The 16,624-nt window shown below is 39.2% G+C and overlaps 1 protein-coding gene across 2 annotated transcripts in view; it reads left to right on the top strand.

Annotated features, from left to right (window-relative positions):
• The window catches only part of LOC306641042 (uncharacterized protein), an 87,098-nt gene that overhangs the window by 1,619 nt on the left and 68,855 nt on the right, over window positions 1–16,624 (top strand). The window lies entirely within an intron of this gene.

Here is a 16,624-nt window from a genome sequence, read left to right as displayed (position 1 = left end):
CTGAGATAAACATTTTTTATTATGATCAGAATGTTTTCTTTTATTCTAAGTTTATTACAAATTTGTACCAAGAGTTGGGTTGAATTTAATCAATTAACTTAAATCCTTTTAATTGTGGTAAATTACACATAGCATAAAATTTGTCATTTTAACCATCTTTAAGTGGCATTAATTACATTTTCAGTGTAGTACAATCATCACTTCTACATCTATTTCACAATTTTTCATACTCCAAGCAATAACTTCTTTTCCCTCCCCACCCAATCCTTGGTAATCTCTAATCCATTTTCTGTCTCTGAATTTGCTTCTTTACTTTTCACATGCTTGTTGGTTATTTGTATATCTTTGGAGCAGTGTCTATGTTATGTTCTTTGTCCCCTTTTCAATTGGGTTGTTTTTTTGTTTATGTATTCTGGACATTAAGCCTTTATCAGATGTGTGATTTGAAATTTTTTTTCTCATTTTTTGGTTGTCTTTTTCCTTTTTTTTTTTTTTTTCCTAGTATTAGGGATTCAATGCAAGGGTACTTAACCAATGAGCCACATTGCCAGCCCTTTATATTTTTTGTTTTGAGACAGGGTCTTACTAAGTTGCTTAGGGCTTCGCTTGTTTTCTCATATTGGTCAGATGTCGGTGGGACTTTGTGATATTTCAGAATTCTTCTATTGGCTTATAGTGTCCCTGTAGATTTCCAGTGTATCACCTTCCTGCCTTCAGTAGCCTGAAGTCTTGGAGTAACTTGATAATGCAGTGCTTCCAAGGAAAGCTGCCCCTAGCCCTCTACTGGTTCCAGGACTTGGAGCTGGCTCTGTGTGGAAAGGCTCTCCCTGGGGGGGTCTGCTCCGAGAAGCTACCCTGGAAACGCGCTTCCTGCCGGAGGAGGCCGGGCTGCAGGCTGCGGGCTGCTTGGGGAAGTCCCTGGATGCCCTGTCCTGGTCCCTGAAGCAACCTGTGGGCAGGAACTCACCGCCCTGGTTCAGGGACTTGAAGCTTGGTTCTGTGCAGGAAGGCTCTCACTGGGGGGCCTGCTCCGAGATGCTGGAGAATCTGGCCCTGTGGGAGGAGCCCACCACCAGAGTGTGCAGGGCTGCCTGGGGAGGACTCTAGCTGCTCTGCCCTACTCTAATAAGCCACCCGAATCTGGGCCTGCCGCCCAGGCAGCGCTTCACCGGGTGGGGGAGACTCACCCCGATGCTCTTATTTTAGTCCGAGTCTCTCAGTGCCTCCCCTTCTTGAATCCTGGGTTCTGGAGCGATTGGAGATGCAGTCACCCTCTAGTCCACCATCTTGGATTGCCCCCCTGTTCCATTTCTTTTACTACTACTTGTTATTATCACAAACTTGTATCTTTTTTGGGGGGTGGGTACCAGGGATTGAACTCAGGGGCACTCAACTACTGAGCCACATCCTCAGCTCTATTTTGTATTTTATTTAGAGACAGGGTCTCACTGAGTTGCTTAGCACCTCACTTTTGCTGAGACTGGCTTTGAACTTGTGATCCTCAACCTCAGTCTCCCAAGCCACTGGGAACAAAATTGTATTTTTATATGAGTGTACCCAACAAAGATATAAATTTTTTATTCATTTGTCTTTTGAATCATTGAGAAAATAAAAATTGGAGATACTAGCAAATATTTAATAATATTAGCTTTTACATTTGCCTATGTGGTTGTCTTTGGCAGAAATATTTATTTCTATTTATGTTTTTGAATTACTGCCTCGTGTGCTTTCATTTCAACTTCCAGGGCCACTTGTAAGGCAGGTCTAGCTTATGTGTATCTAAGAAGATCTTAATTTTTCCCTCCTTTTTAAAGGGCAGTTTTAATAGTTATACAATTCTTAGTTGATGGATTTTTCTTCTAATGGTTTAAGTGTGTCATCCCACTACTGTCTCTGGCCTGCATAGTTTCTGATAAAAATTTATTAGTTTTACTGAGAATTTTTTCTATGTGACGGGTCAGGACTGTTTTCAACTTCAAAATTCTTTTTGTCTTTTGATATTCATTTATAATATGTCTCACTATAATCTTGTTGAATGTTACCTGGAGTTCATATCTTTCATAAAAAAATCATTTCTTTTGTGTTCTTAAAATCCTATGTGTAAATCAGTCTGGTTTATTATAATACAGGTCCCTTAAGCTCTGTTAGCTTTTCTTCATTTTTGTTTCTTGTATCCCAGCAGCAAAAGCAATCTTTACAGATGGCTCCTCCTCCAGTACAGCTACAGTAGTTTCTGATAAAGTACAGACTATTATTACTTCTCATAAGTCTGCTCAAAAACCTGAACTAGAAACAATAACAACTGCCTTACAAACATTTCCTGAGGAACCTTTAAATATTTATACCGACAGTCTCTACATTGCCCAGCTTGTGCCACGGCTTGAGACAGCTGGACCCATTAGTCCTTAATCTACCTCACAACAATGCTTTTATCAAGTACAAACTCTTCTGTGGTCTCACAAAGAACCTTTACATATAGGCCATATTAGAGCACATTGAGGCTTACCTGTTCCTTTAGCTCAAGGAAATTCAACTGCAGACTCAGCTACTCGAGATCCTCATGTATTTAATATTGTAAAAGTAAAACAGTGTCCTTCCTGTGTGCCTCGTTTATCTGTTCCTCATTTTGTCAATCCTAGAGGACTCCTTCCAAATCATCTGTGGCAAATGGATGTCACCCATATCCCTGAATTTGGTACTTTAAGATTTGTACATGTAATTGTAGATTCCTACTCAGGATATATATTTGCTACCGGCCATACAGGGGAAAAAACAAAAGATGTAATCAGTCATTGCCTTCAAGCCTTTGCTACTATGTTTTAAAATCATTTAAAACAGATAATGGGCCTGCGTATACTTCTTCTTCATTTCAACAGTTTTGCTCAAAGTTTAATATCTATCATTCTACAGAATTGCCCTAAAATCCACAAGGATAAGCTATCATAGAAAGGGCTAATCAAACATTAAAAGTCTACTTTTTCTTCTATAATTTGCAGGGTCTCTGGTCTGATTCCGAGGTCCTTAATCCATTTTGAGTTTAGTTTCGTGCATGGTGAGAGATATGGGTTTAGTTTCATTCTGTTGCATATGGATTTCCAATTCTCCCAGCACCATTTGTTGAAGAGGCTATCTTTAATCCATTGCATATTTTTGGCCCCTTTGTCTAGTATGAGAAAATTGTATTTATTTGGGTTTGTGTCCGTGTCCTCTATTCTGTACCATTGATCTACCTTTCTATTTTGGTACCAATACCATGCCGTTTTTGTTACTATTGCTTTGTAGTAGAGTTGAAGATCTGGTATTGCAATACCCCCTGTTTCACTCTTCCTGCTAAGGATTGCTTTAGCTATTCTGGGTTTCTTATTCTTCCAGATGAATTTCATAATTGCTTGCTCTATTTCTGTAAGGTACGTCATTGGGATTTTAATTGGAATTGCATTGAATTTGTATAGCACTTTAGGTAGTATGGCCATTTTGACAATATTAATTCTTCCTATCCAAGAACATGGAAGATCTTTCCATCTTCTAAGGTGTTCTTTAATTTCTTTCTTTAGTGTTGTATAGTTCTCATTGTAGAGGTCTTTCACCTCTTTTGTGAGATTGATTCCCAAGTATTTTATTTTTTTCGAGGCTATTTTGAATGGGGTAGTTTTTCTAATTTCTCTTTCTGAAGATTCATCACTTATGTATAAAAATGCGTTGGATTTATGGGCATTGATCTTGTAACCTGCTACTTTACTGAAATCACTTATGAGTTCTTGTTGGTCTAGGACCAGACTTCCTTAACAGGACTCCCATAGCACAAGAAATAAAAGCTAGAATCAACCACTGGGATAGATTCAAACTAAAAAGCTTTCTCTCAGCAAAGGAAACTATCAGCAATACGAAGAAAGAGCCTACAGAGTGGGAGAATATCTTTGCCAATCATACTTCAGATAGAGCACTAATCTCCAGAATCTATAAAGAACTCAAAAAACTCTACTCCAAGAATTCAAATAATCCAGTCGACAAATGGGCTAAGGAAATGAATAGACACTTCACAGAAGAAGATCTACAAGCAATCAACAAACATATGGAAAAATGTTCAACATCTCTAGTAATAAGAGAAATGCAAATCAAAACCACCCTAAGATTCCATCTCACCCCAATTAGAATGGCGATTATCAAGAATACGAGCAACAACAGGTGTTGGCGAGGATGTGGGGAGAAAGGTACACTCATACACTGCTGGTGGGGCTGCAAATTAGTGCAGCCACTCTGGAAAACAGTGTGGAGATTCCTTAGAAAACTTGGAATGGACCCTCCATTTGACCCAGCTATCCCACTCCTTGGCCTATACCCAAAGGACTTAAAATCAGCATACTACAGAGATACAGCCACATCAATGTTCATAGCTGCTCAATTCACAGTGGAAGCAACCTAGATGCCCTTCAATTGATGAGTGGATAAAGAAACTGTGGTATATATATACAATGGAATATTACTCAGCCATAAAGAATGATAAAATTATGGCATTTGCAGGCAAATGGATGAAATTGGAGAATATCATGCTAAGTGAGATAAGCCAATCTCAAAAAGCGAAAGGACGAATGATATCACTAATAAGAGGAGGATGACACATAATGGGGGGGAGGGAAGGGTTAGTGTTAGGGTTAGAGTTAGGGTTAGGGAGGGGGGCAAGTATGGAGGAAGGAACTACTGTATAGAGGGTAAAGAGGGGTGGGAGGGGTGGGGGGAAGGGAAAAAATAACAGAATGAATCAAACAACATTACTCTATGTAAATTTATGATTACACAAATGGTATGCCTTTACGCCATGTACAAACAGAGAAACAACATGTATCCCATTTGTTTACAATAAAAAAAAAACTAAAAAAAAAAAAAAAAAGAAAATTGGAACATTATTTGGCAATATTAGTAACATGAAGTCAGAAGCACGCAGAAAATATCACTAAAACAGTAGAACATTTTGTTACTTGGGATGATATACAAAACCCATTATAGTAATTAAAATGTTAATAGGTTCTATAAAAGAAATACCTTGGAATAAAGCAAGAAATGCTAAATATCGCTCTATTTTAGGTGCAAGCATCTAATGCCTTATGTGAACCATTTAACCTCATTTCAACAAAGATTTACTGGTTAAAAAAAAAAAAATACATGAAAAAATGCTCCATGAAATTGACCAAATTATGTTATTTGCAGTTGTGAATATGTAACATGTCCCACTATTATGTATAATTAGAATACACCAATAAATTTATTTTAATTGTTAAAAAAAAAACAAAAACATTAAAAGTCTGCTTAACTAAACAAAAAGGGGGAATAGGGGCATTACCCCCTCCCAAGAATAGACTTAACCTTGCTTTATTCACCCTCAGTTTTTTAAATTTGGATGCTATGGGCTGTACTGCAGCTGATAGACATTTTAGTGGAAAGTCTGGTGGTCATTCACAAGCAATGTGGAAAGACATCTTGACTGGGTCCTGGAAAACACCTGACCTAGTATTAATTGGGGGTGAGGATCTGTTTGTGTTTTTCCTCAGGACCAACAACAACCTATCTGGGTCCCAGAGTGCTTGGTAAGAACTATCCATAAGAAAGAAAATGGCACCAAAACACAAAATGATGGTGATGGTGGTAAGCCTGCTGTTAGCTCTTCCTAAAACTTTTGGGAAGGGGTAGTCTTTGCTTCCTCTGGTTAGCCACCTCAGAAACTGCCAATGGTGCCTTGCCCTGTGTGCAGCTTGCTTCCAATTGGAATCTTTCTTATGGGTATCGACAGGGAAAGGACCCTTATGCCCTTGCTTTAAATATATCCAAGGCCATTGGTAGTGTAAATTATACACAACAGCCTAGATGGGGTCCCACTTGTACACCAACTTCTTATGGCAATGTTGGACCTATTAAATGGGATAGGTATCAAGGTGACTCCTTACTTTTCCTTTGGGCCATTTGCCATAGATTGGAGAACTGTTAAAGAAATATTGAGAAAGGCATAGACATCATATACGTATGCTGCTATAGATACTGATTTTCATACCAATGACTATTCTCCTCTTTCCACGTGGTCTCTTTGTGGTGTGTCTGCTTGTGTGGACATTAGTCCGCTTAGTATGATACAGGGAGGCAGTCTCTCTCTCATTCAACAAAGGTGCAGTCATAAGAAAGCCTATATAGAGGGAAGTATACACCTGTTTATAGTTATACAGGGTATGAGGCCAATTTCACTTCCTTTAATCAATCTTTCCCCCCTACTCCTGTATGTGTCACATCTCTGTTTGTGTTCATTCTAACAGTTATAAGTTTAATATTAACATTACTAATAACAATGATAATGATACTTAGGTCCTTAACTGCTCTAACCAAGAGTGTTATGTATCTAGTTGTTGGAATGCTTCATTATTTCCTCTGGCTGTGATTTCCAGGATTCCTGAATTTATTCCAGTCCCAGTGACCTTAAATCATAGTGAGTGGAATTTCTACCTGTGAGAGCCAAAAGAGATTTTGGTATCTCAGCAATTGTAGCCATCACTGTTGCTGTAGTGGTGGCTGTGGCTGCTGCCATTGCTGCTGGACTTGCCCTAGGAACTGCTTATTCCTACTGCTCACATGCTCAACAATCTGTCACGAGCTACTGCCGAAGCATTGACAGCCCAGGAAAACATCAGTGTACATCTTGCCACGGGAATCCTGATTCTAAACCAAAGAGTGAACTTACAAGAACAAGTGGACATGTTAACTGTTACCACACAAGCATTATGTGTTACCCCTATACCCTGTTCTAATATTACTGCTGCTACAAATCTGTCCAAACAGCTTGGAAGCATGCTTAATGGAACATGGACTAAAGAGTTTACTAATTTGACTACCCTATTAAGAAATTCTATATTTGTAATAAATAGTACTCAGGTCAAGGTCCGGGTATGCCAGAAGCCATTAGTTTCCTACAATCAGCATTACAACTTGGTAAACAATGGATGGGAAGTTTTGCTATGATGGGATTGTTCTTGCTTTTATTATTGCTGCTCAGATATCTGTTGTCTTTAAGGAATCATCAAAGACAGCAAGCCTTAGTGGTACGGCAAACCCTTATGGCCATGGACCAAGGCTCTGATCCCACAGATTTGGCTCTCCCAATTACAGGGCTGGTTGTTAAAGATGGGTAAGCACAGGGTAGACTTTATACCAACCTAAGACAGGGATCAAAGCATGCCAACAGCTCTTTGACTCCCAATGATGGGTAAGTATAAAGTCTGACTCTGGCACCTAAAACAGGCACAGTTGCTGTCCTTTTCTTAAAAAAAAAAGGCGGGGGGGAGCTGTTGAGGGCTGTCTTGGACAAGATGGTGCCTGGCAGTGAGCCAAAGAGTGCTGGCTGTCCGTCTTGGACAAGATGGTGCCTGGCAGTGAGCCAAAGGGCACTGGCTGCAAAAATGAGGTAGTACCTAAAAAGGCTGTTTGCTGTTACTAGTTCCTTGGAGACTTATGACGTGCTAACGCCAGGATGTAGGATTGGCTACCTAAAATTATGCCGTGTGTGGACAGCTTGTGATTTATATAGTGTTATGCTGCTATTCCCCTACATGCTCTCCTGCATGAGAGAAAGCTTTGCTATAATTGGCTGATAAGTGAGGAGCCAAGGGGAGGAAGGGAGGAGAGGAGGGAGAGAAGAAGAAGAACAGGAGACAGAGAAACAGGGAGGACGAAACATATCTCGTCAAACTAAAGATTAGTGGTGTCTCCTTTCTCCGTGCCAGTTCTTCTGGACGGAACAATACTATTGTTAATATTCTGATAATCACCGTTCTAATTGGGGTGAGATGGAAACTTAGGGTAGTTTTGATTTGCATTTCTCTTATAACTCAAGATGTTGAACACTTTTTTCATATATCTGTTGATTTTTTGTAGATCTTCTTCAGTGAAGTGTCCATTCATTTCTTTAGCCCATTTGTTGATTGGGTTATTTGTATTCTTGGTGTAGAGTTTTTTGAGTTCTTTATAGATTCTGGAAAGTAGTGCTCTATCTGAACTATGAGAGGCGAAGATTTTCTCCCACTCTGTAGGTTCTCTCTTCACATTGCTGATAGTTTCCTTTGCTGAGAGAAAGCTATTTAGTTTGAATCTATCCCAGTTATTGATTCTTGTTTTATTTCTTGTGCCATGGGAGTCCTGTTAAGGAAGTCTGATCCTAGGCTGACTTGTTGAAGATTTGGACCTACTTTTTCTTCTATAAGATGCAGGGTCTCTGGTCTGATTCCAAGGGTCCTTGATCCATTTTGAGTTGATTTTTGTGCAGGGTGAGATATAGGAGTTTCGTTTCATTCTGTTGCATATGGATTTCCAGTTTTCCCAGCAACATTTGTTGAATAGGCTATTATTTCTCCATTGCATATTTTTGGCACCTTTGTCTAGTATGAGAAAAATTGTGTTTATTTGGGTTTGTGTCCGAGTCCTCTATTCTGTACCATTGATCTACCTGTCTATTTTGGTGTCAATACCATGCTGTTTTTGTTACTATTGCTGTGTAGTATAGTTCAAGGTCTGCTATTGCGATACCCCGTGCTTTGCTCTTCCTACTAAGGAGTGCTTTAGCTATTCTCAGTTTCTTATTCTTCCAGATGAATTTCATGATTGCCTGCTATATTTCTGTAAGGCACATCATTGGGATTTTAATTGGAATTGCATTGAATCTGTATAGCACTTTAGGTAGTATGGACAATTTGACAATATTAGTTTTGTCTATCCAAGAACATAGGGGATCTTTCTATCTTCTAAGGTTTTCTTTAATTTCTTTCTTTGGTGTTCTGTAGTTCTCATTGCAGAGGTCTTTCACCTCTTTTATTAGATTAATTCCCAAGTATTTTATTTTTTTCGATGCTACTGTGAATGGGGTAGTTTTCCTAAGTTCTCTTTCTGAAGAGTCATCACTTTTGTATAAAAATGCATTGGATTTATGAGCATTGATCTTATATCCTGCTACTTTACTGAATTCACTTATGAGTTCTAAGAGTTTTCTGGTGGAATTTCCTGGTTCCTCTAAATATAGTCATGTCATCTGCAAATAGGGATAGTTTGAGTTCTTTTTTCCTATTCATATCCCTTTAATTTCCTTGCTCTATCTAATTGCTCTGGTTAGAGTTTCGAGGACAATGTTGAATAGAAGTGGTGAAAGAGGGCATCCCTGCCTTGTTCCAGTTTTTAGGGGGAATGTTTTCAGTTTTTCACCATTTAGAATGATATTGGCCATGGGCTTAGCATAGATGGCCTTTACAATGTTAAGGAATATTCCCACTATCCCTATTTTTTCCGTGTTTTGAGGATGAAGGGATGCATATTTTATCAAATGCTTTTTCTGCATCCATCAAAATAATCATATAATTCTTGACTTTAAGTCTGTTGATTGTTGAATTACATTTATTGATTTCCGAATGTTGAACCAACCTTGCATCCCTGGGATAAAACCCACTTGATCATTGTGCACTATCTTTTTAATATATTTTTGTATACAATTTGCTAACATTTTTTGAGAATTTTTGCATCAATGTTAATGAAGGATATTGGTCTGAAATTTCCTTTCCTCTATGTGTCTCTGTCTGGTTTAGGTATCAGTGTGATATTGGCTTCATAGAATGAGTTTGGGAGGGTTCCCTCCTCTTCTATTTTATGGAATACTTTGAGAAGTATTGGAATGAGCTCTTCTTTAAAGGTTTTGTAGAACTCGGCTGAGAACCCATCTGGTCCCGGACTTTTCTTTGTTGGTAGGCTTTTGATGACTTCTTCTATTTCATTACTTCAAATTGATCTATTTAAATTGTGTATGTCTTCCTGGTTCAGTTTAGGTAATTCATATGTCTCTAGAAACCTGTTGATGTCTTCAGAATTTTCTATTTTGTTGGAGTATAGATTTTCAAAATAGCTTCTAATTATGTTTTGTATTTCAATCATGTCTGTTGTGATATTTCCTTGTTCATTTTGAATTTTAGTAATTTGGGTTTTCTCTCGTCTTCTCTTTGTCAGTGTGGCTAAGGGTTTATCAATTTTCTTTATTTTTTCAAAGAACCAACTATTTATTTTGTCAATTTTTTGATTGTTTCTTTTGTTTAAATTTCATTGATTTCAGCTCTGATTTGAACTATTTCCTGTCTTCTAGTACTTTTGGTGTTCATCTGTTCTTCTTTTTCTAGGACTTTGAGCTGTAGTGTTAGGTCGTTTTTTGTTGATTTTTTCTTCTTTCATTGAATGCACTCCATGAAATAAATGTTCCTTTAAGTACAGTTTCATAGTGTTCCAGAGATTTTGATATGATGTATCTTTTTTTCATTTACATCTAAAATTTTTTTAAATTTTCCTCCTGATGTCTTCTGTTATCCATTCATCGTACAATAGCGTATTATTTAATCCCCAGGTTTTGGAGTAGTTTCTGTTTTTCACTCGGTCATTTATTTCTAATTTCAGTCCATTATGATCTGATAGAGTACAAGGTAGTATCTCTATTTTCTTGTATTTGCTAACAGTAGCTTTGTGGCGTAATATTTGGTCTATTTTAGAGAAGGATCCATGTGCTGCTGAGAAGAAAGTGTATTCACTGTTTGTTGAATGGTATATTCTATAAATGTCTGTTAAGTCTAAATTATTGATTGTGTTATTGAGATCTATGGTTTCTTTGTTCAATTTTTATTTGGAGACCTGTCCAGAGGTGAGGGAGGTGTGTTAAAATCACCTTGTATTATTGTGTTGTGGTTTATTTAATTCCTGGCATTGAGAAGGATTTGTTTGACATATATGGATGAGCCACTGTTTGGGACATATATATTTATGATTATGTCTTGCTGATTTATGCTTCTCTTAAGCAGTATGAAATGTCCTTCTTTATCCCTTCTGACTAACTTTGGCATGAAGTCCACATTATCTGATATGATGATGGATACTCCGGCTTTTGTGCTGTGTCCATGTGCATAGTATATTTTTTCCCATCCTTTCACCTTTAGTCTGTGAGTATCTCTTTCTATGAGGTGAGTCTCTTGCAGGCAGCAAATTGTTGGATCTTTCTTTTTAATTCAATCTGCCAGGCTATGTCGTTTGATTGATGAGTTCAGGCCATTAACATTCAGTGTTATTATTGAGATAGGATTTGTATTCCCCGACATTTGGCTCATTTTATTTGACATGACTTGGTTTCTCCTTTATTTGGTTGTTCCTTTAGGGTAGTTCCTCCCTTTGCTGATTTACATCATTGTTTTTCATCTCTTCCTCATGGAATATTTTGCTAAGAATGTTCTGTAATGCCAGCTTTCTTTTTGTAAATTCTTTTAGCTTTTGTTTATCATGGAAGGATTTTATTTCATTGTCAAATCTGAAGGTAAGTTTTGCTGAGTATAAGATTCTTGGTAGACATTCGTTTTTTCTCAGGACTTGTAAAATGTTTTTTCGGCCCCTTCTAGCTTTTAGGGTCTGGACTGAAAAATCTTCTGATATCCTTATTGGTTTCCCCCTGAATGTAATTTGATTCTTTACTCTCACAGCCTTTAAAATTCTGTCTTTATTTTGTATGTTAGGTATTTTCATAATAATGTGCCTTGGTGTGGGTCTGTTGTAATTTTGTGTATTTGGAGTCCTGTCAGCCTCTTGAACTTGATTTTCCATTTCATTCTTCAGATTTGGGAAATTTTCTGATATTATTTCATTGAATAGATTGTTCATTCCTTTGGGTTTTTTTCTCTAAACCTTCCTCAATCCCAGTAAGTCTTAAATTTGGCCTTTTTACGATATCCAATAGTTTTTGTAGATTCTGTTCATGATTTCTTACCATTTTCTCAGTTTGGTCACCTTTGTTTTCAAGATTATATATTTTCTCTTCAAAAGCTGAGGTTCTGTTTTCCAGGTGTTCTAGCCCATTGGTTATGCTTTCTATGGAGTTTTTAATTTGGTTTAATGTTTCCTTCACAAGGATTTCTATTTTTTTTTCAATATCTCTAACTCTTTATTGAAATGATCTTTTGCTTCCTGTATTTGCTCTTTTAACTGGCGATTGGTGTGATCATTCAATGCCTGCATTTGTTGTTTCATCTCATTCTTCAATGCCTACATTTGCTCTTTAATCTCCTCGTTTGCTTTCCTGATCATTTTGATTATGTGCATTCTGAACTCCTTTTCTGACATTTCTTCTGCCATGCTGTCATTGGATTTTATTGCTATACCATCTAGGTTTGTTTGCGACATTTTCTTCCCTTGTTTTCTCATATTGTTCCGGTATCTACACCTCTAGTAGTGAAACTCTGGGATACTGCAGATTTCCTCTATTGACTAATATTGTCTTTGTAGATTTCCAAAGCCTCTTAGCCTGCAGTAGCCTGAAGTCTTAGAGGAACTTGATAATGTGGTGCTCCACTAGGAAGCTGGCCTTCTAGGAGTGGTGGCCTTCAGGTGGGTTATATTCACTGTCAGTGGGCAGTGGCGCTTCCACTTGTTGACTCATGGTCAGCCAAAGGGGGACTAGACTGCCAACTGGGGCATGTCTGATCTGGGCCTGTGTCTCTGGTTCTACTGCCCAGGTGGGAAAGCCTTGCCCAGTGGGGAAGACTCACCCAGTGGGGAAGTTTCACTGGGCAGCTCTCCTTTGAGAAGTTCCCTTCAGTCCAGAACTACCACCTGGACCAGGAAGCTCTCCTCTGCAATATTCCCAGGGGTCCTGTCCTGCCACCTGGGCTGGGGAGCCTGGCCCTGTGAGGTACTACCTCGATGAATGGTCCTCCTCTGCTACATTACCTGGAGACCGGAGCTACCATCTGGGCCTTGGACCCTCACTCTGCGTCAAAGCCTCTCACTGTGCTGCCCTCCTCTACAGTGCTTCCAATTGAGTGGGTTCTCAGCTCCAGCAGTGGAGTCTCACTGGGCCACTCTATTCCACAAAGTTCCCTGCATTTTGGGACTACTGCCCCATCCGGGGAGCCCAACCAGTGGGAGAGACTCACCTGGAGGCTCTGAGTTTGTCCTGAGTCTCTCAATACCGCCTCTTCTTGAGACTCCTGGGTCTTGTCAAATGTTCTCTAGCCTCCAGTAGGTGTCTCAGGAAGGGAGCTGCCCTTCCAATGATGATGGCCACACCCTCAGGAATAATTCAAAATGCCTGCACCAGCCTATAAAGAAGCCTATGGCTTGCTCTGCGATGCAGTCGGCCTGACTCACCCACCAGCTTGCTCTGTGACTGCGACTGACCAGTGATGGCACACGTTTTCAGTACAAGGGTGAGGTGGGTTTAGTTTTTGTTTGGAAGATCTATCTAGTGGTGACAGCGGTGTGTTAAAGTCACCCAGAATTATTGTGTTGTGGTCTATTTGATTCCGGAAATTGAGAAGGATTTGTTTGATGTACAGGGATGCACCATTGTTTGGGGCATAAATATTTACTATCGTTATGTCTTCCTGATTTATTGTTCCCTTAAGCAGCATGAAATGTCCTTCTTTATCCCTTCTGACTAACTTTGGCTTGAAGTCCACTTTATCTGATACAAGGATGGAAACCCCCGCTTTTTTACTGAGTCCATGTGCATGGTAGGTTTTCTCTCATCCTTTCACCTTTAGTCTGTGGATGGTCTTTTTCTGAGATGAGTCCCTTACAGGCAGCATATTGTTGAGTCTTTCTTTTTAATCCATTCTGCCAGACTTTTGATTGATGAGTTTAGGCCATTAACATTCAGGGTTATTATTGAGATATGATTTGTATTCCCAGTCATTTGGGCTTATTTTTGGTTTTTAAATTGGCTTGGTTTCTCCTTTGAGTAGTTTTTCTCTAAGGTAGTTCCTCCCTTTGCTGACCTCCATTGTTGTTTTTAATATCCTCCTCATGGAATATTTTGTTGAGAACATTCTGTAGCACAGGCTTTTTATTTGTAAATTCTTTTAACTTTTGTTTACCATGGAAGGATTTTATTTCATCTTCAAATCTGAAGGTTAGTTTTGCTGGGTATAGGATTCTTGATTGGCAGCCATGTTCTTTCAGAGCTTGAAATATGTTGTTCCAGGCCCTTCTAGCTTTTAGAGTCTGGGTTGAGAAGCTGGCTGCTATCCGAATTGGTCTCCCCCTATATGTAATCTGATGCTTTTCTCTTGCGGCCTTCAAAATCCTATCTTTATTTTGAATGTTAGGCATTTTCATTATAATGTGCCTTGGTGTGGATCTGTTGTGATTTTGTGCATTTGGTGTTCTGTAAGCCTCTTGTAGTTGATTTTCCATTTCATTCTTCAAGTTTGGGAAATTTTCTGATACTATTTCATTGAATAGGTTGTTCATTCCTTTGGTTTGTATCTCTGTGCCTTCCTCAATCCCAATAATTCTTAAATTTGGTCTTTTCATGATGTCCCATAGTTCTTGGAGATTCTGTTCATGATTTCTTACCATCTTCTCTGTTTGGGCGACTTTATTTTCAAGATTAAATATTTTGTCTTCATTGTCTGAGGTTCTGTCTTCCAAGTGGTCTAGTATTTTGGTGATGGTTTCCATTGAGTTTTTTATTTGGTTTATTGTCTCCTTCATTTCAAGGATTTCCATTTGTTTTTTTTTTTTAATCTCTCTTTGTTGAAATGATCTTTTGCTTCCTGCACTTGCTCTTTCAGCTTATTGGTATTATCATTCATTGCCTGCATTTGCTCTCTTATCTCATCCTTTGCTTCACAAATCATCTTAATCATGTATAATCTGAAGTCCTTTTCTGACATTTCTTCTACCATACTGTCATTGGATTCTATTAATATAGACTCTAGATTTGTTTGGATCATTTTCTTCCCTTGTTTTTTCATGTTGTTCATGTATCTTCCCCTCTAGCAGTGCAGAACTGGGGTGTTGCAGATTTCCCCCTATAGGCTTAGAGTGGCCCTATAGGTTTCCAAAACCTTTACTTTAAGGGGAGATCAGTATTAGCAGTGCCCAATTCAGACACTATGCAATCCTAGACCAAATAGCCCCTATGAGGACAATAACAATATTGTCATAATAAACAGAATGAGTTAAAATATTATCTTCAGTAAAACAAAGAAATTTGCCATAAGGTCTGCAATTTCAAATGAAGGACAAAGAGGATGCAGAGGGATGTAGAATGTGGCTGTTAATGGGATAAGAAAAGAATATACAGAAGTTCTAGATAATAGAAAGGGTGAGAGTGTAATCAAAAGAAATTGGATATTAGCATGCAAAAAAGGGAGAAAGAGACTCTGAGGGAACAGGTAAAAGAAAGGAAAAGAGAGCAAGAAAAGTAAAGAAATAAAAACTTAAATTTTTTCAATAAGGAGAAAAAAGAAAATCTAGAGTATAACAGTCATATAGTAATGAAACCTCCCAGTCTTCAAAACCTGATGCATGAGAGGTACCTGACAATGAGCTTCAAGCCTCCAGCAGGCGTCTCAGGGTGACTTTTGCCCCACCTAAAGATTGGAGCTACGGCTTCCAGGATTATCCAAGATGGCCGCTCTGGCTTCGAAATGCATTGGCAAATTGGGAGCTGTAGCTCAGAGTGTGGACATGGTCAGCAGGAGGTCCTGCAGGTGGGGTGCGGTTTTCAGGCAGGGGTCCTGGAGGTTCAGTTGTTTGGTGTGGTTGCAGGATCCTGGAGGCCGGGTGCAATCAGTCGGTCTGGGGTCCCAGTGTTAGGACGCAGTCAGTTGGTCTGGGGTACTGGTGGCAGGGAGCAGTCAGTCGATGTGAGGGCCCCAGAGACAGGGAGTGATCGGTTGGACTGAGGGATCCTGAGATGGGACTCAGTCAATCTGGCCAGGGGTCCTACAGGTCCTGGCTGTTTTCTCAAAATGGCAGCAGATATGTGTAATCAAACCTGCAGGTACTGTAACAGTGAACTTCCAGGCAACAGCGGGCAGCTGGTGCTCCGGTGGCAGTTGGTGATTAGTTTGCTGTCTCTGGTCGTGTGATCGGGAAGTGAACCTCGTGCATTGGGTGATGGATAGGTGTAAGGTAGGCGATGGATAGGCGAGAGGCAGGCAAATGGTGGATGGTAGGCACCTAACAGTGAACAGTCTGCACTCAAAAAAGGTGTCCATATGCTGTCAGACTGCAGGTGATCACAGCAGACAAATGGGGTAAAGAGCAGGGGATCGCTAAGTAGCAAAAACTACCTCACCAAGAAACGGATATCCTCTGCTTGAAACCAGGTTACGGAGTGATAAGGAACACAGCCTCCCTCTAGTCTGCCATCTTGGATCTGCCCCAATGCATTTTTTTATACATAACTGATGAATCTTCAGAAATAGAAGTTAGGAAAACTACCCCATTCACAATAGCATCGAAAAAAATAAAATACTTGGGAATCAATCTCACAAAGGAGGTGAAAGACCTCTACAATGAGAACTATAGAACACTAAGGAAAGAAATTAAAGAAAACCTTAGAAGATGGAAAGATCCCCCATGTTCTTGGATAGGGAGAATTAATATTGTCAAAATGGCCATACTACCAAAAGTGCTATACAGATTCAATGCAATTCCAATTAAAATCCCAATGATGTGCCTTACAGAAATATAGTAGGCAATCATGAAATTCATCTGGAAGAATAAGAAACCGAGAATAGCTAAAGCACTCCTTAGTAGGAAGAGCAAAGCACGGGGTATCGCAATAGCA

Source organism: Sciurus vulgaris, assembly GCF_902686455.1.
Source record: "Sciurus vulgaris genome assembly, chromosome: 12".
Lineage (NCBI taxonomy): Eukaryota > Metazoa > Chordata > Mammalia > Rodentia > Sciuridae > Sciurus > Sciurus vulgaris.
This window is presented reverse-complemented; position numbering and strand designations above follow the sequence as displayed.